The following is a 26,232-nucleotide window of genomic DNA, read 5'->3' as shown; positions in this document are numbered from 1 at the left end:
AGCCATGTATTGTGTGCTTGTGTTTATGCAGATGTGTGTGTCCAGGCATGTATTGTGTGCTTGTGTGTATGCAGATGTGTGTGTCCAGGCATGTATTGTGTGCTTGTGTTTATGTAGATGTGTGTGTCCAGGCATGTATAGTGTGCTTGTGTTTATGCAGATGTGTGTGTCCAGGCATGTATTGTGTGCTTGTGTTTACCCAGTTGTGTGTGTGTGTCCAGGCATGTACATCTGTTTACTTGTGTTTACATTGTCTCCATGTAGTGTTGAGCAAGTGTCAGGGCATGGACAATGATTTATCTTTGTGTGCTGTGTATCTACCTGCATCTCTCTCTCTCTCTCCACCGTCCTGAGCGAAGACGAGTTTGCAGATGTGTTCTTACACTTTAGCGTGGGGGTTATGTCATCATTCTCTATTCACAGCATTCTGCGCTGTCTTTATAAGTGCAGACCGGAAAGACCTACATACCGTATATTAAGCACTGTGCTCGTTTAGCCTGTTTCAACATGTAGCATGTTTAGGTCTATCTAACCTGCCCCCCGAAAAATCGACACGCTCCAGTCATTTTATTCAATTGAGCTTCATTTCACTTTTATTTGACTGGGTCTGGTTGGCTTGGGCTACAGCAGTGGAAACTCTCCATTTATGTAAAGCTGGCTTCCTGATTTACGACTGGCGGTCCAACTTGGCCTGTGTGCGCTGACAGACAGCGTGCGGGAGGGGCACTGTTAGTGTGTGTATGTACAGTGGGGTTTGAAATGATTGACACCCTTTGATAAAGATGAACAATAATGTCTGTATAAAATAAAAAGTTGAAATACTGAGCTATATGATATGCTCAAAACAGTGGAGACATTACGTTAGCACAGTTGCTCAGAGAAAGAGACTTTGTTTTGCAAGTCGTTTTCTTTCTTCAAAACTAATTTAGGGGTCAAGATTGACACTGCTAAAAGACTAAATAAAGTAGTTAAAAGTTCCATAATTCCAGCATGCAATGACATCAAGCTTGTGAATCTACTTGTTGGATGTATTTGCAGTTTGTTTTGGTTGTGTTTCAGATTATTTTGTGCCCAATAGAAATGAATGGTAAATCATGTATTGTGTGATTTTTGGAGTTACTTTTATTACAAATAAGAATATAATAGGTTTCTCACCATTACCAATAACAGGGGAGGTTAGCATGTTTGATCTTTGACCCTCTATAACTTTCTCACTCATCGTTATTCACGATTAATTCAGGATAATAATGGTAGCATCCAAGTGTCTTCTGGTCATTGGGTGCTAGGAATATATGGGACCAAATACTAAACTTTTGACTACTTTGTTGATAAGAATCTTTAGGGGTGGCATTAATTTTGACACCTACCTTTTTGAGAAAAAAAAGATGACTTGTTAAACAAAATCTATTTCTCTGAGCAATTGTATGAGCATAAAGTAATTTTTTGCAGTCAATATAGCTCAGCATTTGAATGATTTATGTTATACATTCATTATTGCTCGTCTTCATCAAGGGTGTCAATCATTTCGGACCCCCCTGTGTGTGTGCGTGTGCGTGCAGGGCCCACATGTGAGGGGACACACAAAGCTCTTGAAAGGCAGAGTCTAGATTTACGCCACCTCGTCCGAGCTGGTGAGTGTGATTTATGCTGTGCGTGCATGAGCCAGTAGTATGAGCACTGAAACAGCACATGTGCTCACTGTTTATATGGGCAGGGAATATGTCCTTGCTTTGTTGTTAAGTGTTGAGCACATGCCCTGGGCATATGTCTGCCCTGTGTATATGTCTACCCTGGGCATATGTCTGCCCTGTCTATGTCTGCCCTGTCTATGTCTGCCCTGTCTAAATGTCTACCCTGGGCATATGTCTGCCCTGTGTATATGTCTACCCTGGGCATATGTCTGCCCTGTGTATATGTCTACCCTGGGCATATGTCTGCCCTGTGTGAGCCTACACCGCTTTGTGGGAATGAACATATTCCACACAATAACAGATTGAGTGCTAGTGAACATGTAGAGCGTATAGGATAGCCAAGCCTTCTCCTCGCTGGATGTATAATTCTCCACTGACCCTTGTTAAATGCGGTTGATCATATCTCACTTGAACATGTGACAGTTATAACCACTTTTTAAGGACAGCAGAGTTTAAGATGGCTGTTAAATGTCTCTACGTGTTCACAGCGGCTGTGGAAACAAGGCTACCGCTTGTGTCCTCTGTTGACTTTGACATTTCAGGGCATTTTCTCGAAATAACACCTTGTATATGAGCCGGCCCGCTACACTGGAATACGATGGCAACAAGCCTGCACAATACGACCATTGGCACTGTATTCATGTCACCAGCTCCCGGCTAAAAGCCATCAACGGTCTCAGGAACAATGCGGTTAAATGAACGTCCATAAATGTTTATTTAACATGTTTGGTATGTGTTGGGAGATGTTATGGAGAAATACGTGTAGGATCATTGTTTTCATCAGAGTTGGTTACACAGGCAAGCTCATCTTGCAATGATTTGGCTGCAATGGGTTTTATGTACACTCTGTGGCCAATATGCTGCCTTCACGGAAGCTACCTCGCATCAGCTCTTTGCCCGAGGGCCCGATGCATCAGCCACCCCAGACGAGCTTTGACCCATAAATCTGTGTATATGTTCTAACTTCAAGCCACAGGTCTGCGCATAATCAAAGCAGTGTGAAGACCACTACCTATCTGCGAGTTAGGAGGGCGCGAGAGAGTGCAATTGTATTCTGACACGTGTGTACATAGATCCATGTTTGTGTGCATCTGACGTGGATGTGGTAAGTGTGTTTTTGATAGGGCTTGACTCCGTAACGCTTGTACAGTAGGAACCGACTGCAGAAGACTTAAGGCTAGTAACGTTACATACATACTACTTGGATCGAAGTAAGGTCGCATTGTGCGAGAGAGACGAAACGGCTCATAGGGACTGGAGCCTATCTCCTTATTCTGGGGCGTGAGGTAGCTTGATGTGCAAGTACACCCCCTGGACAGGACGCTAGTCTATCGCAGCTTGGATCGAAGACTGCATCTGAATTGATCATTGACATAAAAGGGTTTTGGTTACAGTTGTACATGCATTCAAGCGTCAAAGATGTATATTTGTGTGTGCGTGAGCAAATTAATATGCAAAATATATGTAATGGATTGGGCATGCTTGTGTGTTTCATGTCTTTTACTTTGTACTTCATTCATCTCGTGTCTTAACTCAAACCTCAGATAAAAAAAAGTAATTGACCGGCGCCAATGGTCGCAAACCCGGGAGTCCGGGGTCTACAGGCAGCCGATAGTATTAAGAGAGAGCCTTCCTCTCGCTGTCTGGGTATTGTCTCTTCGTCTGTCTCTGTCTGTCATTCAATTTTACTATGAAGAAGCTATTTAACGTCAAAGCAATGAGTTAGATATTATAGCATTATTCTCATCAGTCGAATCAAAACATGTGGCTTGGATTTACTTTGTTCACTTTTTTTATCTGTTCTGGCCTGTTTGGATCTGTCCTCCTCCAAGAACCATTCATTTCCTTCATTGGGTGTCCATGTCCCGGCCTTTTTGCCTCTTTCTCTATTTCCTGAATGATAGACACACTACGTGCCACCATTTTGGCTCCAAAGTAATAACCGTCAACTGGGGCTGCTTTGAAAGTGAGACAGACATCGTCAGTTCTGTTTCACGGAATGTGTGTGTGCATGTATATACCTGAGTCTGGAGAGCTGGAAATTAGGCAGAGGCTGCTCGGTCCAGGAACCATGCTGGCTCTATTTAAATGGCTCTGCATGGGGACTATGGCAGTAGGCATGTGTCCATCTTGGCTCTAGCGCTTCACGTGTTTTATGTCTTTCCCTGCAGTGGAAAAAGAGCGAGCAGGGGACACAGGGAGGAAGAGAGAGTTACTATAAATGTCCGTTTGGACAATTCAAGCCCAACTTCTAGGGCAATGCCACCTCAGACTACTCAGCCTTCTTATTGGGGGGACTTTTTTTAACTTGAAGTTTTGCAGAAAAATATTAACAAATTGGTTATGGTGATGGGGAGAGAGTAAACCAGACAGGGAAATAGAGAAAGAAAAGGATGAGCGCTCTTTTATAGGAACTGTGTGTCAATGCGTTGGTCTTGATTTATGACCTTTAAGTGTTTTGGCAAAGATGGAATATTGCTGTTATAGCCATAAAGTCACTTTTTGAATTTTTTAGAGAGAGTAGTGGGAGGGAGAAAACGGGGAGAGCGGGTGGAGGGCATACCAGCCTGCAAAGAGTCGGCACACTGAACGTGTGCTCGAGTCAAGATGATAAAGAAACTGGAACTAGCCTTTGAATTCATCCAAAATGTTAGTCTCCATGAGGGCATTTCATGGAAGCATGGTCCTAAAAATATTGACGGTTGCTTTTGAGCTTTGAAAAGAGCAGAGGCAGGGAAAGAGAAAAGGATAACAAATGACAGTGCGAGTGGACACAATATAAACGTCAATCTACGTTCTGCTGGTCAGTCGTTTTTCAAGCTTCAGACAGCGGGTGCCACCAACTCTGTGGAAAGCATTGGGTGGGAGGAAGAGAGGAGGAATTTGGCTGGTAGGCTACAAAGAGCTATGTCACCATCTGAAACCATAACATCCAGGCCTTTATTGATTCCATAACTTTGCCTTCCGGGTATAATCATTTTCTGATATGTGCAAATCAACTGTCCCACAAGCCAACATTCCATCTCTAGATTTTTGCTACCATGCAGCCAAAATGGCAAACTTTCTGGAATGGAGAAAGTATGAAAGGCCCACACCTGCCAGAGTTAGGACAAGTACATGAGGAACTGAGAACGGAGGATTGAAAAGGAAGTGAAATGAAAGAATTGGTGAGCTACATATCTCACCGTTGCTGTCACTCCATTGCTCTGCCGTAACCTCAGCATAATGCAGGAAGGTTAAAAAAAAAGAATTTAATAAAAAAGGGTAAAACAATTTTTTTTTTTTTTACCTTTATTTAACCAGGCAAGTCAGTTAAGAACAAATTCTTATTTTCAATGACGGCCTAGGAACAGTGGGTTAACTGCCTGTTCAGGGGCAGAACGACAGATTTGTACCTTGTCAGCTCGGGGGTTTGAACTTGCAACCTTCTGGTTACTAGTCCAACGCTCTAACCACTAGGCTACCCTGTGGCCACCTATGACAATGACCTGTTAAAAAAAGGGGGCTTAAACTCCATGGCAAATCAAAACGCCTCAGATTGCTGGCCTTTGTGGTAATTCGATTTAAGAAAATATATTTTACGATTGTGAAACAAATGTTTCTCTGTACGAGTCCCTTTTGAGGTTATATTAGACAAGAAGGATGGACTGATCAGATATCCACATCCTCAGCCTGAAGGGGACCAAAGTGTCAGTAACAATTGACATAAAACATAATATGTGAACTCCAGGTCTGCAACATGGGCACTCTACAGGTTCAGTGTGCCATATTGCCAGTAATAAAATGCTTCACTGCAATGGGAACAAAATGTGTTCATAGACTGTGTCCATGGATGTGTTCATGGAAATTCGGTGACTGGCCGAGTAAAGGTAAAGTATCTCAGTACTATTTTGCATCATGGGATGGGATTCATAACCCAAAGAGCGGCTTTCATCTTATAGCAATTTGTGTTCATGCAACAGTGCAAAGTTTGCAACTCATTTTTGCAGAAGAACAACACCTTAAAAACATGAAACGATTGTCTATAGTTACTTTACTGTATTGTCTTAATATCTATTTGAACATCTTTTTGTCAGGACCCGGTTACGAACCTGGGTCTCCGGAGTGAGAAACAGTCACTTAACCAACTGAGCCACGAATAGTCAGCAGAACCCAGAAGATGAGGCAGACACAGCAGTACTTAAGACGGTGTATTTAATAAAGTAAAAAGGAGAAGTCCTTAAATACAAAAATGGCAAATCCAAAAGGTGGTAGGAATAGCACAAAAAAGCCTCAAGAGACACTCAAAAACAAAAACAGAATTCCACAAGAGCATCCACCGGAATCGACAGGAAAACACAGAACACTAGGGCTGGGTGCTAACATACAAACACAGAGCACAGAACTGAGGGAAACTAAGGGTTTAAATACAATCAGGGGAAACGAGGCACAGGTGCAAATAATAATGGGGAACAAGGGAAAAAACATAAGGTCAAAAAGCACAATGGGGGCATCTAGTGACCAAAACCCGGAACAACCCTGGCCAAATCCTGACACTTTTGGGATCTTTTTGTTCTGCCAGTGCCTGTTTCCCTTTAGGTTTTTGAAAAGCATCTATCTGAATTAAATATAAGTACTACATTGATTCTTTGCTAGGTTGCTAAGAACTTAACTGGGAATAGCTTTGTATCCATCATTGTTATTCAATGTCACCTTCTCTGCTTCTGTGTTGACCAACTTTCAAATGATTTATCGGGCCGGGACGGAATGTTGATGATGTCATTAAGATCTCGGGCAGTTCGCCGAATGCTGACTATAAACCACACTTGTCTTATTGTAACTTCTAGATGTGAATCTGTCCGCACTGTAAGATAGTAGACTGATTGGAGGTGTTTTCCCCATAGGGAATCATCAGCTGGGACGCTCAACCTTCGGAGTGCATCTATTGGGCAACTTCATCCTGGAACCACCTGACGAGGGTTAGTGGTGCGTCTGTCTCATAGCTACCTTGCCTCATTGCACCGTCACCCACAGAGCAATGCACGGCTGAGTGCGTCTGGGATGGAGGAACCTTGGGTCCCCCAGGGGCCATTCACAGTCTGGTAATGTGGAGATAAGATGGACTGGTTCCAATGTCAACAAGGCTACCACCGAGAGAGACATATGTAAATGACATGTCAAATGAATGTGGAAATGACGGTGTCATATCGGACTACAGAGAGAACTGCAGAGTGATGAATTAGCAACTGGCGCTCTCGCCAGCAGGGGAGGAGACGGGAAGAGACTGTGTATAAATATAGACGCCTTCACCCTTTCTACAGAAGCTCAGGCGGGCCATTATAAACTCAACACTCGCACAGAGAGACGGGAAGCAAAAGAGAGGGAGAAAGAGACACACCTGGAAACCATTAACCTGACAGCTGCGTCTCCAAAGGGGAGGGACTTTGGGGGATGCGTGCAGTCATGTGTCCCCAATAAAAAGGTTTCCCTCCATGGCCAGATGTTTTGCACTGATGGGTTTAACAGCTGCTGTGAAATATGCATCGATAATGTAACACAGGCCCACACTTAGCTAAAAAACAATGTGTGGGAGCTCACAATCAGACAACGGATATTAATTGATATATCTCAAACACATTCTACGATGCTGCTTTCTAGGGTTTATCATTAGCTCATAATGAAAATACAAAACATCTGAAACGGATCGATGTTGTTCAATTGCAACTACCTTTGCCCTACTTGGCAAAGGGTCCCATGTGGCTCAGTTGGTAGAGCATGGCATTTGAAATGCAAGGGTTGTGGGTTTGATTCCCACGGGGGACCAGTATGAAAATGTATACTCTCACTACTGTAAGTGGCTCTGGACAAGAGTGTCTGGGAAATGCTAAGAAAATTACTTGGTGTTTTACCTACTACAATGTAGAGATGAAGTAGGCACATACACCCATTACAATGTAAAAAAACAAACAAACTATATTCTTAATTCAATCACTGCTACGTGATAGCTACAGTATGTTTGGCCAAGGAAACATCCTTGGATGGAGATACTTTGGCAGCTTTGTTTAGTTGGGTTGGGTTTTGGGTTGTTGTGAGTGACGGCTACATAGTCTCAGGAGATGGTGCATGTCACAGTTAGAGGGAGTAAACGAGGAGTGAAATACTTTGCCTCTGGGTCAGTGGCATCCAGCAGCCTTTGCTCTCCACTACAGTGACTAACCAATAATATATGCTAGCTAGGCCACACAGAAACACAAATACATGTATATGCCAATAAAAACACAAACACATTTAGTTTGAACAAAGATATATATATGATCAAAACACATTCTCAAATGCTACATGCTCTCTTGCTTGCTATTAAATGCTTATTAATGAAACACACACGGAAACACTTTTCCAAGGACACATTCTGTTATGTCTCTTACGAGACTAAATTCCTTTTTGGTCAAGTTGCTCATCAAAATTTTACCAACTTTAGGAGTGTATTTTCTGTTAATTATTTGAGTAATTTTTGTAGTTTACTTTTTGGCCAACAATACTGAAGTACCGGTACTGACTCATGCGCCCCCTCAGATGCAAATCGTTGTGGCATAGAGGTCGGCAAGTGTCAGAGATTGGTTGTGTTTTGCTCATTCAAATGACCTACAGTAGTCACAATAGAGCTACTTACAAGGAGCTTGCTGTAACTCGCCGGATTGGGTTCAATTCATCAGCTTCACATACAAGCACTGTGTGTTGCAACATCCAGTCAGGAACAGGAAACAACTTGTTAAGGGCCTTTCTATGTTCTGTTACTACTTCAGTGAAATTAGCATGTTCAAGTTTTTGGGACCAAAGTAACTGGTGGGACAAACACAAGGTGTAGGTGCATAATGAACATAGACAGGGTGAGGAGTGAAGGTAGAAGAGGAGTGCAGGTGAGAGAAAGGGTGAATTACAGTGGGGCAAAAAAAGTATTTAGTCAGCCACCAGTTGTGCAAGTTCTCCCACTAAAAGATGGGAGAGGCCTGTAATTTTCATCATAGGTACACTTCAACTATGAGACAAAATGAGAGGAAAAAAATCCAGAAAATCACATTGTAGTATTTTTTTAAATGAATTTATTTGCAAATTATGGTGGAAAATAAGTATTTGGTCAATAACAAAAGTTTCTCAATACTTTGTTATATACCATTTGATGGCAATGACAGAGGTTAAAAGTTTTCTCTAAGTCTTCACAACGTTTTCACACACTGTTGCTGGTATTTTGACCCATTCCTCCATGCAGATCTCCTCGAGAGCAGTGATGTTTTGGGCCTGTTGCTGGGCAACACGGACTTTCAACTCCCTCCAAAGATTTTCTATGGGGTTGAGATCTGGAGACTGGCTTGGCCACTCCAGGACCTTGAAATGCTTCTTATGAAGCCACTTCTTCGTTGCCCGGGCGGTGTGTTTGGGATCATTGTCATGCTGAAAGACCCAGCCACATTTAATCTTCAATGCCCTTGCTGATGTGTTACGGATCCCTTTTTGGCCCGACAGTCTAGGGGGGGGATGGTAATGAGACCCGTAACAACTCATGCAAATTATAATAGTGACAAAGCGAAATTGTGAACGAAATAACCAGGACAACTGAAATCTACCGTCAAACTCAAGGTTTATTTGAAAACACACAGTAATGGGGGGAGCAGGAAAAGGGGCTGAGCTGGACCCAAGGAAAGAAACAATAAGTATTCAAAAAAACAAACAAGCTAGCCTAGCCTACTTTAACAACAGCTAACTCACTAACCAAAAATACAGTGGGTGGTACGCCCAGTTCTAACTAGTGTATTTAACAAAGTCTACCTACGGGTAGTGTATGCCCATGGGCGACTTGTCTTGGTTTCCCCTTTTCCCACCAGCAATCAAACATAAATACCATAACCAAAACAATACTCATAGGTGATGACAAAGTGCTATGGAGGTGCTCAAACTAAAGAGAGGTTACTACACAACGAGAGAGTGAAACACAGAAACCTACAGACAGGGCATTTACAGAGAGATTGAGCTCTAGAGCAAACAACTGGCAGGGTTTTTAAACCAAGGGAAAGGAACTGTGATAGGGTAGGAAACAGGAGGAGGTGTGTCTTCTGATTGATGATTGGATTGGGGAGTGAGGATTTTCACCTGTGAGGGGAGAAGGAGAGAAAAGAACACAGGATACACACACACACAGGATACTGGTATCCGTAACATGATGGAAGGAGGTTTTCACTCAAAATCTTGCGATACATGGCCCCATTCATTCTTTCCTTTACACGGATCAGTTGTCCTGGTCCCTTTGCAGAAAAACAGCCCCAAAGCATGATGTTTCCACCCCCATGCTTCACAGTGGGTATGGTGTTCTTTGGATGCAACTCAGCATTCTTTGTTCTCCAAACACGACGAGTTGAGTTTTTACCAAAAAGTTAGATTTTGGTTTCATCTGACCATATGACATTCTCCCAATCTTCTTCTGGATCATCCAAATGCTCTCTAGCAAACTTCAGACGGGCCTGGACATGTATTGGCTTAAGCAGGGGGACACGTCTGGCACTGCAGGATTTGAGTCCCTGGCGGCGTAGTGTGTTACTGATGGTAGGCTTTATTACTTTGGTCCCAGCTCTCTGCAGGTCATTCACTAGGTCCCCCCGTGTGGTTCTGGGATTTTTGCTCACCGTTCTTGTGATCATTTTGACCCCACAGGGTGAGATCTTGCGTGGAGCCCCCGATCGAGGGAGATTATCAGTGGTCTTGTATGTCTTCCATTTCCTAATAATTGCTCCCACAGTTGATTTCTTCAAACCAAGCTGCTTACCTATTGCAAATTCAGTCTTCCCAGCCTGGTGCAGGTCTACAATTTTGTTTCTGGTGTCCTTTGACAGCTCTTTAGTCTTGGCCATAGTGGAGGTTGGAGTGTGACTGTTTGAGGTTATGGACAGGTGTCTTTTATACCGATAACAAGTTCAAACAGGTGCCATTAATACAGGTAACGAGTGGAGGACAGAGGAGCCTCTTAAATAAGAAGTTACAGGTCTGTGAGAGCCAGAAATCTTGCTTGTTTGTAGGTGACCAAATACTTATTTCCCACCATCATTTGCAAATAAATTCATTAAAAATCCTACAATGTGATTTTCTGGATTTTTTAAAATGATTTTGTCTGTCATAGTTGAAGTGTACCTATGATGAAAATTACAGGCCTCTCTCATCTTTTTAAGTGGGAAAACTTGCACAATTGGTGGCTGACTAAATACTTTTTTGCCCCACTGTATATTATTTTAATCCCAGTGGGAGTTGGAGTGGGGCTCCAATACAAGCATGGTCCAACAGCACAGTTTCAATGGCCTACTGTGTCTAACATCATGTTAACCCTGTCATTAGCTCTGAGTCAACAGCCAGGTAAACCATCCTCCTCCAAAGCACTGATGTTCAAGAAAGTTCAAATAAACGCTCCCCCTCTCTTGTCTCATTTTCCTGCTCCAGCTCTGATATTTATTTAATGTTTCTGCATCCCTTGATTTACCCTCTCTCTCTCACAGCATTACTCAGATTCTTCAGTTCCTTTTTTCTGAATGGTCGGCTTTGAGTTTGTGAAGAAAAAAATCTCACTTTTCCTCTATGCCTTGTTACAATGGTGCCCTTTCAGGTCCCGGAGAGACAGAAATGTATTTTTCAAGGACATTTTTTCTGTTTCCAAATTTCCCTTCGCCAAATGCCCAACCTCTGCCACCTTGTCTGTTTTATGACAATGATAGTCACCAATTATTGCCCATACTGTATGTCATGTGAATAATATCTAGTGAGCTTTCCCAGAGTCTTAGTCAGCTGAAACATATTCCATTCCTGGCTTACATCCAATTGCGAAGACACGCCTAAATCAATGGGAAACGTTTACCCTTTAAGATGCTAATGAAATGCTTCCTCAAGAGCCAGTCCACTGACAAATCCATGCTCTGAGCTAGACCAGTTGCAAATTCCAGGGTGGCTTGGAGAGACGAGAGAAATTACCAGAGATCTTGAGCTTATTAGGCAAAGACATGGATTTGAATCATAAATCCGAACCCTATCCCTACGGTGAGGTCATAGAATAGGTGCCTTAATAATGTGGTTTCTACACCAATATTAGTGTCCAGTTAGCGAAGCAGATACAGATGCAGGATCTTAATTTGATCACCCTGTTACAGGAGAACTTTCCTGCCATGCAGGAAATGTAACACTTGTAGTATATTTGAGGTTTACAAAGGCTTCAGAAGTTTGTAATTTCCACTTTGAAATTTGACTTGATTTTCCCTTACGAAAAATGTATCAACCCTTACAAAAATGTCCGTTAATTATAATCCAAATAATATATTTTTTAACTTTGATTTAACTAGGCAAGTAATTTAAGAGCAAATTCTTATTTACAATGACGGCCTACAGGATTGCAGGATTATTTTCCTGCTGTAGCAAACTGGCTCCAATTAAGGTCCTATATCTGAAGCAAGGTATTATAGTATCTAATAGAAATGTTTGAAAAGGATATTCAGTAGGCCTGGCAAAGCCTCTATCCTGACTAAAATCCAGTAAATCCAGTAGTTACCTCACAGATTCTAGTTCAGTTGAACATTAATGCAAAAACCCAGTAAATCCAGTAGTTACTTCATAGTCTCCAGTTCTGTTGAACATGATGGCAAACAAATCACTGGTAAAAAGGATTCAGTCAGAGGGGAACTTAACACACTTGACACCATTCTAAAACTCAGTGAGTAGCCTTGGTGTAAGAGCTAGGCCACTTTCAGACTCTCTGCTCTTCCTCTTACAGATGTAGGATCTTGGTTTCTTCCCTATTTTGTTGCTGAGAATTTTACTGCACAGCAGGAAATGCAAAGTTGGAGTGTATTTCATGTTTAAAAAAAAAGCTTCTAAAGTTGGTCATTTCTACATACATTTTGTTGACTTGATTTGCCGTTTTCTTTATCAACACCTACAAAAACGTTCCATGAATTATAATCCACATAATAATTCACATGTCCTGCTGTAGCAATCTGGCTCAAATTAAGGTCCTACATCTGTAAAATCACGGATTATGACTTAAATATAGAGATGTTGTATCCCCACCACAGTGTGAATGTCTCAAGACTCACTTCTATTTGTAAAAGGACCATGTTTTCCTGCTCACTCCATGTTCCCTGTCCTCCAGGCTTTCATAGGAGAAAGAGCACCATATGCCAATTAAAAAAAACTCTGAATGAGAGAGATAGTGGCTTGTCTTGTAGTCTGCCTCCATGTCTCTCTCCCCTCTCTTTCTCTCTCTCCCTCTTCGATCCCTCTCTGAGGAGTGATAGCTGTCTCAGTTTCTTGATGTTCTTCCAGTCCCTGCTCTGACTTCTGAAGATGGACAAAACAGAATTTTCCTACCAAACCCCCTCTTAGTAAAACATATGGGATTCACTGTTCAGTTTGGATTTCCATAGTAGGGAGCATCCCGATTGCCCCGTAAAATGTATACAGCATTTCTTGTGTGCATCTGTTTCTGTATCCAACAGTGTATTACGTGTGCAACAGCCAATCATATAATTCAAGACAAGTCCTCCATTTGTGAACAACAATCAGAATTCATGGTGACTTGAAGTCACAAAGCTCTACGATTGACTCTCACATCACAGCTGCTTGAAGCTTCAGGATGTGTGTGCTGCCTGTTTGTGTATGTGCACTCACATTCCGTTTACCTACCTTGGAGCGGTGCAAGTTTGGATTGCTGCCAGTGGAAAGTCTGAGTCGGGACACAGCGGATGGGCTTCCATCTCTATGTGTGGCCAGTAAGCTCTGACCCCTGAAAAGAAGCCTTGGTATATCGGATCACAGAGGGCAGGCAGGTCACGTCTGTATGGCACGTGTGGACGGATATGTGGATGTTTTGTCAGTGCTTGCATAGGTGTGAGCCCATTTCTTTCAGAAAAGGGGTGCTACAATGAGTGTCCAGTAATGCAAACACAAAGTGGTGCTACAAGTACCAAACGACCAGCTCTAGTATTTCGACTCGGCCTCAGAGACCAGTGAGGTCTCTATCGTCCAGTGGGCCATGAAGTCAATGGACTGACCGGCCATTGTGTCAATCAGCAATATTACGGCCCGTGAGTAGAGAGTAGAGAGCGCGCATATTACGGCCCGTGAGTAGAGAGCGCGCATAGAGAGTGCGTAGAAAGCGCGTAGAGAGCGCGTAGAGAGCGCTTAGAGAGCGCGCGTAGAGAGCACGTAGAGAGTGCGTAGAAAGCTCGTAGAGAGCGCGTAGAGAGCGAGTAGAGAGCGCGTAGAGAGCGAGTAGAGAGCGCCCGTAGAGAGCGCTTGCCTGGTAAAGGAGTCCTATTAAGGGTTTCACGTGGGCTCAAGACCAGACAGCCAAGTGCTGATAGTACAGTGAAACAGAAAAGTAACACACGTATAAAAATATAATCCTCTGTGACGTAAGGCATCCAGTCACTTGTTATTTACATGAGACCCCAATCCAGAAAACAGCATGGATGACCATTATGCGATACGTGCTGAGAATACTTCAACAGATGGTACCAGTAAACTTTCTGAATATGAAACTTGCAACTATAAATTCCTTAAATGGCATGTGATAATGCATTTTGAACTATGGGTAAACTCGTAGAGCCTGATACACCCGTCGTTATTACATTCCCTTCATGTTCACCTCACATTTGAGTGATTTCTGAAGAAAAAAAAAGTCACCTTCACCTATTGTTTGGGGGAACCGGAAAAAAGCTCGTCTGGAGAAGACAAGGTGAGCACTACCATCAGTCCTGTGTCATGCCAACAGTAAAGCATCCTGAGTCCATCCATGTGTGGGGTTGCTTCTCAGCCAAGGGAGTGGGCTCACTCATAATTTTGCCTGAGAACACAGCCATGAATAAAGAATGGTACTAACACATCCTCAGAGAGCAATTTCTCCCAACCATCCAGGAAGAGTTTGGTGACGAACAATGCCTTTTCCAGCATGATGGAGCACCTTACCATAAGGCAAAAGTGATAACTAAGTGGCTCGGGGAACAAAACATTGATATTTGGGTCCATGGCCAGGAAACTCGGCAGACCTTAATCCCATTGAGAACTTGAGGTCAATTCTCAAGAGGCGGGTGGACAAACAAAACCCCACAAATTCTGACAAACTCCAAGTATTGATTATGCAAGGATGGGCTGCGATCAGTCAGGATGTGGCCCAGAAAGTGAATTGACAGCATGCCAGGGTGGATTGCAGAGGTCTTGAAAAAGAAGGGTCAACACTGCAAATATTGACTCTTTGCATCAACTTCATGTAATTGTCAATAAAAGCCGTTGACACTTATGAAATGCTTGTATATACTTCAGTATCCCATAGTACATAGTAAATAACATAGTAAATACCTAAAGACACTGAAGCAGCAAACTTTGTGAAAATTCATATTTATGTCATTCTCAAAACTTTTGGCCACGACTGTACAGTATGTGTGGCTCAATGTCCATTGCATAAATATGTATGTCGTTAATGTGCCGGCCAATCATTGATGGGGCATCATGCTAATGGTATATTGCTCCTCCTGTATGTATTAGCATGGAAAACTGTAAATACAGAGTGAGCTTAACTTACCATTGACCTGGAGCCTCTGTGATGTGGTTTTGCGGGACGGGTGGAAGTGGCAGTTTCATGTGGCCTGAGACTCACTGCCATAGGTGAACAACGTCACAGAGGCACATCTATGACACCCCCAAGACGTCTAGGACTGCCGCCCCACTCAGAGTCAGCCACAGAGTCGCCTTTCAGTTAAACTTGTCCACAAGCTTTCAGGCCACAAGCTTTCAGGCCACAAGCTCTATTCTGATGAATGGAAGTGAGACACTGATCTAGGATCAGTAAGTTTATCTGTGTTAATGTCAAAAAAAGTTGTTTTTCATGACGTTCATTTCTAAATCTCTAACCGTTCACTGTCCATGGTAGACTCACTGTAAATTCACGAGGGGTATGCAATGGAAGGATGCAGATAGCGTAGCACATGGTCCAATTGTGAAACTGTTCCATTACAGATACTCTGATTATTTGGAGTAATACGGTCGTTTAAGTTGGAGAATTTTATTTCCCTCAACCAACTTTAAACATCAACTATCTGAGCAGCTAACCGATCGCTGCAGCTGCACATAGTCCATCTGTAAATAGCCCAGCCAATCTACCTACCTCATCCCCATACTGTTTTTTTTTTATTTACCTTTCTGCTCTTTTGCACACCAGTATCTCTACTTGCACATCATCATCTGCTCATTTATCACTCCAGTGTTAATCTGCTAAATTATAATTATTCGCTCCTCTGGCCTATTTATTGCCTACCTCCTCATGCCTTTTGCACACACTATATATAATACTTTCTTTTTTTTCTACTGTGTCATTGACTTGTTTATTGTGTTATTGGCTTGTTTATTGTTTACTCCTCCATGTGTAACTCTGTGTAGTTGTCTGTGTCCCACAGCTTTGCTTTATCTTGGCCAGGTTGCAGTTGTAAATGAGAACTTGTTCTCAACTAGCCTACCTGGTTAAATAAAGGTGAAATTAAAAAAATATGTAAAAAATTTTTTTACTATGAACAAAGAGCACAATGCTAGATGCAGATGTCATTGATGTGATAGACATGAACGCAGCGGTTGACGGACCGCCACTGATAAACTAACAGGATGCTCTGTACAGCTCAGCCAGACACATTCATACAGGCTAGCCAGGACACAGAGATTCAGGATTTCTCAAACCTCCTTAGCATACTGTCTTCAGTGCCTTACCTGCAGTCGATTGACACACCCTGTGGTCAACCACAGCAAAAACATTCAATGACACATTGCCCACAACAAGCCATGTTGAAAACTTCAAAAGATATGCACCCGATTAGGGTGAGTAACCTAAGTCCCTATTGACATGCACCACGGTCGCCTTGTCTTACGGTCCAACCCTTCGAGTCTAAACAGAGGGGCGTTTACAATGTGTTCGAATCGTTTCACTTGATTGATAGCCCTCGCCAATGGTGCTCACACATACGGTACATTCATCAAAAGCTGGCCTGGACAGCTGAACATGAAACGAGCGTAACAGAACCCCCCCCTCATCTCCTAAATTTTGCTTCTCTGTGACGAAGTAAAAACATGCAGGGTTTGGTTTTTGCCATTAAACAGGACCCTGGGGAAATAGCCTGGAGGGAAACATGTTTTGAAAATACAGGAAACAGACTGGTAGTGAGGGTGAAAAAGGAAAGAAAATACGCTTGGCTGCTGAAAATACTTAAGAGGACTACATCTGTGCATTAGTGATGTATTAGCTGACCTGTTTTGACTATGAGCAGCACTGAGCGGATCTCTGCGCATTGCTGGGAAACATCAGGAGCACCTCTTCTTCCTTCCTCCGATCCCTGGCTCTTGAACTGGACGATTTCAGCTTGTGACGGTAGTCTGTTGAGGAAACTACACTGAACAAAAATAGGAACGCAACATGCAACAGTTTCAAAGATTTGCTGTTTAATCAGCTTCTTGATATGCCAAACCTGTCAGGTGGATGGATTCATTTGGCAAAGGAGAAATGCTCACTAACAGAGATGTAAGCACGTTTGTGCAAAACATTTGAGAGAAGTAAGATTTTTTTGCACATGGGAACCTTTCTGGAATCTTTTCTTTCAGCTCATGAAACATGGGACCAACACTTTACATGTTGTGTTTATATTTTTGTTCAGTATACTTCAGTTAGAAGTAGAGTTGAGCTGAACCAGAATGTATCCCTGTGTCCCTTCACTAAGCCACACAGCTGGCCATTTGTAGGTCAAATCATTGAGAAGAAAATTCATGATACAATTAAAGGTGCAGTTATAAGATGTGATTTTCCTTTTCTTTTTTTAATGATAATTCCACACTATGAGGTCGAAATGACAAAATTTTAAAATTATGATAATTCCCACATCTGGACATCACAATGTGATCTGATTATAATAGACCAATGACTGTTCATCTGGGTAAGGGAGTGGGCTCTAGACCATCCTAACAGCCAATCAGGGCTGTGTTTGTAAATATCTTCAAATTTGTGTCCTAATGTCCACATGGTCAGACTGAGCATTTGAAGGGCCAAAGGAAGCTCAGGGAAATAAATGACTAAATATATATTTTGGAGTTATTTTCATTAAATAGTTTTGAGGGAGCGATTGCAATTGGCATGTTGACTTGCAGGAATGTCCACCAGAGCTGTTGTCAAAGAATTTAATGTCAATTTCTCTATCATAATTCTCCAACTTCATTTTAGAGAATTTGGAAGTACGTCCAAAAGGAACACCTGTGCCGATGACATAACAGTGTTATGCCTGATCACCAACAACAACAAGACAGCATATAGGGAAGAGGTCAGAGACCTGGCCGTGTGGTGCCAGGACAACAACCTCTCCCTCAATGTGATCAAGACAAAGGAGATGATTGTGGACTACAGGAAACGGAGGGCCGAGCACACCCCCATTCTCATCGACACGGCTGTAATGGAGCAGGTTGAGAGCTTCAAGTTCTATGGTGTTCACATCACGAAAAAACTAACATGGCCCAAGGACACCAAGACAGTCATGAAGACGAAAAAACCTATTCCCCCTCAGGAGACTGAAAAGATTTGGGACACCAAGACAGTCATGAAGATGAAAAAACCTACAGTGCCTTGCGAAAGTATTCAGCCCCCTTGAACTTTGCGACCTTTTGCCACATTTCAGGCTTCAAACATAAAGATATAAAACTGTATTTTTTTGTGAAGAATCAACAACAAGTGGGACACAATCATGAAGTGGAACGACATTTATTGGATATTTCAAACCTTTTTAACAAATCAAAAACTGAAAAATTGGAAAATTATGCAATGCAAAATTATTGCAAAATTATTCAGCCCCTTTACTTTCAGTGCAGCAAACTCTCTCCAGAAGTTCAGTGAGGATCTCTGAATGATCCAATGTTGACCTAAATGACTAATGATGATAAATACAATCCACCTGTGTGTAATCAAGTCTCTGCATAAATGCACCTGCACTGTGATAGTCTCAGAGGTCCGTTAAAAGCGCAGAGAGCATCATGAAGAACAAGGAACACACCTGCCTGCAGGTCCGAGATACTGTTGTGAAGAAGTTTAAAGCCGGATTTGGATACAAAAAGATTTCCCAAGCTTTAAACATCCCAAGGAGCACTGTGCAAGCGATAATATTGAAATGGAAGGAGTATCAGACCACTGCAAATCTACCAAGACCTGGCCGTCCCTCTAAACTTTCAGCTCATACAAGGAGAAGACTGATCAGAGATGCAGCCAAGAGGCCCATGATCACTCTGGATGAACTGCAGAGATCTACAGCTGAGGTGGGAGACTCTGTCCATAGGACAACAATCAGTCGTATATTGCACAAATCTGGCCTTTATGGAAGAATGGCAAGAAGAAAGCCATTTCTTAAAGATATCCATAAAAAGCGGGGACAGGGAAGATGGATGTGTCAGGATTTGGCCAGGGTTGTTCCGGGTTTTGGTCACTAGATGCCCCCATTGTGCTTTTTGACCTTATGTTTTTTCCCTTGTTCCCCATTATTATTTGCACCTGTGCCTCGTTTCCCCTGATTGTATTTAAACCCTTAGTTTCCCTCAGTTCTGTGCTCTGTGTTTGTATGTTAGCACCCAGCCCTAGTGTTCTGTGTATTCTTGTCGATTCCGGTGGATGCTCTTGTGGGTTTTTGTTTTTGAGTATCTCTTGAGGCTTTTTTGTGCTATTCCTACCACCTTTTGGATTTACCATTTTTGTATTGAAGGACTTCTCCTTTTTTACTTTATTAAATACACCGTCTTAAGTACTGCTGTGTCTGCCTCATCTTCTAGGTTCTGCTGACTATTCGTGGCTCAGTTGGTTAAGTGACTGTTTCTCACTCCGGAGACCCAGGTTCGTAACCGGGTCCTGACAGGATGGAGCCAAATACAGGACCATTCTGGAAGAAAACCTGATGAAGTCTGCAAAAGACCTGAGACTGGGACGGAGATTTGTCTTCCAACAAGACAATGATCCAAAACATAAAGCAAAATCGACAATGGAATGGTTCAAAAATAAACATATCCAGGTGTTAGAATGGCCAAGTCAAAGTCCAGACCTGAATCCAATCGAGAATCTGTGGAAAGAACTGAAAAACACTGTTCACAAATGCTCTCCATCCAACCTCACTGAGCTCGAGCTGTTTTGCAAGGGGGAATGGGAAAAAATTTCAGTCTCTCGATGTGAAAAACTGATAGACATACCCCAAGCGACTTACAGCTGTAATCGCAGCAAAAGGTGGCGCTACAAAGTATTAACTTAAGGGGGCTGAATAATTTTGCACGCCCAATTTTTCCGTTTTTGATTTGTTAAAAAAGTTTGAAATATCCAATAAATGTCGTTCCACTTCATGATTGTGTCCCACTTGTTGTTGATTCTTCACAAAAAAATACAGTTTTATATCTTTATGTTTGAAGCCTGAAATGTGGCAAAAGTTCACAAAGTTCAAGGGGGCCGAATACTTTCGCAAGGCACTGTATTCCCCCTCAGGAGACCGAAAAGATTTGGCATGGGTCCTCAGATCCTCAAAAGGTTCTACAACTGCACTATTGACAGCATCCTGACTGGTTGCATCACTGCCTGGTATGGCAACTGCTCGGCCTCTGTCTGCAAGGCACTACAGAGGGTAGTGCGTACGGCCCAGTACATCACTGGGGCCAAGCTTTCTGTCATCCAGGACCTCTATACCAGACGGTGTCAGAGGAAAAATTGTCAAAGACTTAGCAAACTATTCCCTCTGCTACCGCACAGCAAGCGGTACCGGAGTGCCAAGTCTAGGTCCAAGAGGCTTCTAAACAGCTTCTACCCCCAAGCCATAAGACTCCTGAACATTTAATCAAATCGCTACCCAGACCCCTCTTTTACGCTGCTGCTACTCTCTGTTTAATATCTATGCATAGTCACTTTCATAACTCTACCCACATGTATATATTACCTCAACTAACCGGTGCCCCCCGCACATTGACTCTGTACCGATACCCCCTGTATATAGCCTCGCTATTGTTATTTTACTGCTGCTCTTTAATTAGTTGTTACTTCATTTCTTCTTTTTTTGTGGCATTTTTCTTAAAACCGCATTGTTGGTTAAGGGCTTGTAAGTAAGCATTTCACTGTAAGGTCTACTACTCCTGTTGTATTCGGTGCATGTGACAAATACAATTTGATTTGATACATTGATTTAGAAAAAAGAAGGAAGGGAAATGCTCCAAGGATGCAATAGTGGGTCTTTGTAGATAGAAGGTGCTCTTTGTTAAAAGAAAGGAGGACCAAGGCTCTCTTTATATAATTCATTATAATGCCTTTATTTGTATGGCATGTTCAATGGAACAGATTTTAATACTCCAATGCGTTTCGGCCGCATGGCCTTCGTCAGGGAGAACAAAGATACGATAATACAATGTCTTTTTTGGAACAAAGCATTTTCCAATCAAACCTGATTGAAGAGGGAGTGGTTACAGAATAGTTAATAGTCAATATTCATTGGTCAACACCTAGTAAACAATACCATACATTCAGAAGTGAAATAGATATGTCATCAAAATGCATATTAAGATTAAAAGTTTTCTAACTATTAGAAAATACAAATTATTTTTGAATAGGAGTGGACAAAATGGCGAGAGTAGGAGAGCACACTAGATCACAGCAAACATATATTGATTTATTACACATACAGTGATCATTTAAAAATGCCATTAGAAAGACTGCATGTTTTTTTTTTAAAGCCACGTGTTTCCTTTTTCCACACATTTCAAAGATCCAGTCTTGTCATTGATAGTGACCATAAAGAAGTGTTGAGGACCAACCATCCGTTTGAGCTCGATAATAAACTTAATTGCCCTTAAGCCTGTATCACTAGGCCTGAAACGACTCAAACTTCTATCCCACGCCAAATATGCAGTGGCCTGCAAACATCTTCAGTACTTAATCCATGGACTAAAAGGTGCCAATTCAACACATACTGAGTTTGATCCAATGGAATGAATATGCACACTATGAACCAAAATAGACTTAGTGCCATATAAATTGTGTTTTTGTGACTACTTGTCACTCTTTGTCGCCATTATCGATGTACAAACATGGCTGGTGAAAGTGTTGCCATGGTGACCCCAGAAAACTGACATGAATATCAAAGGAACATCTGTAACTCTTCTGGTACACTTGACACAGTATGCCTGTTCTAAGCTTTTGAACAAAGGGCACTGCGTGCCTTGGATCAGACTGATGCCTGTGCATTTGAAAAGGTCTTCAAATGACAGAGGATGGTGAATTATGTGAGGTAAGGGATCTGAAGTGAAACAATTGAAAAGCAGATGAAAGATGAAGAGGCCTGACCATGTAGACGAAAGAAAGGTCTGACCACCATGGCTGCGTTTAGACAGGCAGTCCAGTTTGGATTTTTTTAAAACACATTTTTCAGTAATACATTTTGACCAATCAGATCAGCTCTGAAAATGTGAAAAGATCTGATGCGATTGGTCAAATGACCAATTAGTGGAAAAAAATATCAGAATTGGGCCGTTTGTGTAAACGCAGCCCATGAATGATACTGTATAATGTATCCAGATGGAAAATGAGAAACATGGGTGTCATTCATCAGAGACCAATTAGAAAGTGAAGGATGACTGTCAGAGGATGATCATGTTGATAATGATCATGAGTGGTGGTATTGCATAATATTGACAATTAGGATAACAACAAAAAGACTGTATGATGATATTGAGGGGAAGATATGTTTATGCCTATGTCCACAATACTTTCTTTTCTAAATGATGGAACAAGGTGAATAGATGACAAATTGAGAAACGTGTTTTGTTAAGGAAATGTTGAACAGGTCACAACGAACACAATTTAGCTGTGCTACAGTAGCTCTGGCTTTTGTCACATGCTAACACACTGGCAACGAGTTGTTTTTTTCCCAAACATTGTCAACTCACTATCAGCACTTCATTCCTCATCTCTTGCCTCATCTCTTGCCTCATCTATTGAGCTGTTTTCATCATTAAACAGAAATGTCACCTGCAAAGTTGAGCTTTTCCATCAGCTATTCTATACTTGCATAAAGTATATTAATTGACTCAAATTAGACTCCTGTACCCGAGTGGGACGCCCAAATTAAATTGAAATTAAATGTCCATTCCATCCTAAACTCAACCATAAATTGAGGTGAAACACCACGGGTTCCACTGGAACACACCTCTGACATAACCACTTTGATTGGCTGCCTGGCACCCTCTGGTGATGTCAAAGATTATTGATTATATAGACGAGTGACCGCTCGAACAATGGAAATACATGTCCTCAAAGATGGAAGGCAGGCGGGAGGAGGTCAGATCAGGTGGGACTATTCTAGCCAATGAGAGGGCAGATAAGCGTGTGAACAACAGTCACATCTCCGATATAGTTGTTTTTTTTCTAAGTATCCGAAATGCCACATGCGTCCACTTATATCAGTGCATTCATAACAACCGAACCATTACAAAACTTCTATTTTTTCAAATAAGCCTCATATAGCAAATTAGCAATTACATTTTTTCGTTGACCACATTCTAAGCTCTCATTGAACTCCACTTGTTTTCATGAGCAGATTTTGGGTGGAGTAAGCCGTCTTGCTTTGCCTCTTCCTCTCTGGTTTTGTGTCCCAAGGTGCCCTTCGACCCCAGTCTTCAGTCTCTGTGAACTTGATGGGGTCAAGCGAGGCGGGGAGGGTGGGCCAGGCGGGGAGCAGGAGGAAGGATGGGATAGAGAAACACTCAAATAAATTTCTAATTCAATTCAATTGATTGCTACAAATCAAAAATGTTAAAAAGGAATGTCCCCTACCCTGGTAGATGGTTTTAACCACAACAGAATATCTTGCCAATGGAGATCTTCAATTGTAGGCTACTCAGATAGCAAGGGAACATTTATCACATGGGAGTGGTAACAACAAGTGAGAAAAATGGCATCTGTAAAAACTAGAAGCTACTTTGGGGTGAGAATGTGGACGATACCGCAGGTGGGAAAGTATGGAGGACAATGATGAATGGATGGATGAAGAGTTGCACTATTGTCAAATCGAATTTGATTGGTCACATACACATATTTAGCAAATGTTATTGTGGGTGTAGTGAAATGCTTCTGTTCCTAGCTCCAACAGCGCAGTAGCGTCTAACAATTCACAAAACACATATAAAAGTATAAGAATGGAATTAAGAAATATATAAATATTAGGACAAGCAATGTTGGAGTGGCATTGACTAAAATACAGTAGAATAGAATACAGTATATACATATGAGATGAGTAAAGTAGTATGTAAACATTATTAAAGTAACTAGTGTTCCATTATTAAAGTGCCCAGATTCCATGTCTATGTATATAGGGCAGCAGCCTCTAAGGTGCTGGGTTGAGTATCCGTATGGTAGCCAGCTTGTGATGACTATTTAACAGTCAGATGGCCTTGAGATAGAAGCCGTTTTTCAGTCTCTCTGTCCCAGCTTTGATGCACCTGTACTCAAATCAAATGGTATTGGTCACATACACATGGTTAGCAGATGTTATTGTGAGTGTAGCGAAATGCTTATGCTTCTAGATCCGACAGTGCAGCAGTATCTACAACAAAAACTAATATCTAACAAAACCTAATACACACAATCGAGTAAAGGAATGGGATAAGAATAATATAAATATATGGATGAGCAGTAACAGAGCGACTAAGATGCAATAGATAGTGTAGTTTACTGTATACAGTATATACATATGAGATGAGTAATGTGAGATATGTAAACATTCTTAAAGTGGCATTACTAAAGTGACTAGTGTTCCATTTATTAAAGAGTACTGACCTTTCCTTCTGGATGAATACGCGGTGAACAGGTAGTGGCTCGGGTGGTTGATGTCCTTCCTTTGACTTCGGGTGCTGTATGTGTCCTTGAAGGCAGGCAGTGTGCCCCCGGTGATGCGTTGGGCAGACCACGCCACCCTCTGGAGAGCCCTGCGGTTGTGGGCAGGGCAGTTACCATACCAGGCGGTGATACAGTCTAACAGGATGATCTCAATTTTGCATCTGTAAAAGTTTGTGAGGGTCTTAGGGTAATGTGTACCTGAGGAACTTGCCGATTGTGGTCCCATTCCTTCAGCCTGTTGTTTTGTTGACGTTGAGGGAGGGGTTATTTTCCTTCTACACCACACTGTCTGTGTGGGTGGATCATTTCAGATCGTCAGTAATGTGTACGCTGAGGAACTTGAAGCTGTCCGCCTTCTCCATTGTGGTCCCATCGATGTGGATAGGGGGGTGCTCTCTCTGCTGTTTCCTGAAGTCCACGATCAGCTCCTTTGTTTTGTTGACGTTGAGGAGATGGGCCTGGATTATTTTCCTGGCACCACTCCGCCCTAGGGCCCTCACCTCCTCCCTGTAGGCGGTCTCATCATTGTTGGTAATCAGGCCTACCGCTGTTGTGTCATCTGCAAACTTGATGATTGAGTTGGAGACGTGCGTGGCCATGAACAGAGAGTACAGGAGGGGGCTAAGCACGCACCCCTGTGGGGCCCCTGTGTTGATGATTAGGGAAGTGGAGGTGTTGTTTCCTACCTTCACCACCTGGGGGCAGCCCGTCAGGAAGTCCAGGACCCAGTTGCACAGGGCGGGGTTCAGACCCAGGGCCCTGAGCTTAATGATGAGCTTGGTGGGTACTATGGCATTGAACGCTGACCTATAGTCAATGAACAGCATTCTTACATAGGTATTCCTCTTGGGATAGGGCAGTGTGCAGTGCGATTGCATCATCTGTAGATCTATTGCGGCGGTAAGCAAATTGAAGTGGGTCTAGTTTACCCGGTAAAGTAGTGTTGATCTGATCCCTAACTTGCCTCTCAACGCACTTCATGATGACAGAAGTGAGTGCGGCAGTGAGGCCTATTGTGGGACTAAAGATGCGTTTCAATGGTTTCAGAGTTGGAAAAGAGGGTAGTCTACTATGCGAGGGTAGGGCTGGATACTAGCCCAGCTAGGGTGAGATACTTTTGTAAGACGAGAGTGCTTACTATGAGAATAACAGAAGGAAGTTGGGGATGTGCTATGGGTTGGTAGATAGACGCTTCATGGTGCTATCTATAAATGCCATCTGACTTGACTTTCCCGTGAGCTTTTCATACATTTAACAATGCATCTATAAAATACATCAAGTTAGAGATGGCTTCCCTTTTCTCACAACAGATATCAGACAATTCCATATTTTCACTTCCCAGAATCCCTCAATACCCCAAAAGCCTAAAACCGCATTTCATCCACAGCACAAATGTAATATGTTACTGTTACTGTTTTTATTACGGCCATACAGGCTACAGAGAATACAGCGACGATGCATATTGCAAAAGTCTGAGAAAAATATGCACTCACAAGCCCTACGTGCAAATGTGGTGTCTGAAGAAACAAATATGACTGATATGTAACTGTATGTTTTGTCAACTGTCAAAAAAGGACAAAGGGAAGATAATGAGGTACGCCTCACTAA

The 26,232-nt window shown here is 42.3% G+C and overlaps 1 non-coding gene across 1 annotated transcript; it reads left to right on the top strand.

Annotated features, from left to right (window-relative positions):
• Positions 1–7,418: 7,418 nt before the first annotated feature.
• Positions 7,419–7,494, top strand: trnas-uga (transfer RNA serine (anticodon UGA)). The gene has a single exon. It is a non-coding gene; the product is annotated as a tRNA-Ser (tRNA).
• The last annotated feature ends 18,738 nt before the right edge of the window (positions 7,495–26,232 follow it).

Source organism: Oncorhynchus masou, chromosome 12 (assembly GCF_036934945.1).
Source record: "Oncorhynchus masou masou isolate Uvic2021 chromosome 12, UVic_Omas_1.1, whole genome shotgun sequence".
Classification (NCBI taxonomy): Eukaryota; Metazoa; Chordata; class Actinopteri; order Salmoniformes; family Salmonidae; genus Oncorhynchus; species Oncorhynchus masou.
This window is presented reverse-complemented; position numbering and strand designations above follow the sequence as displayed.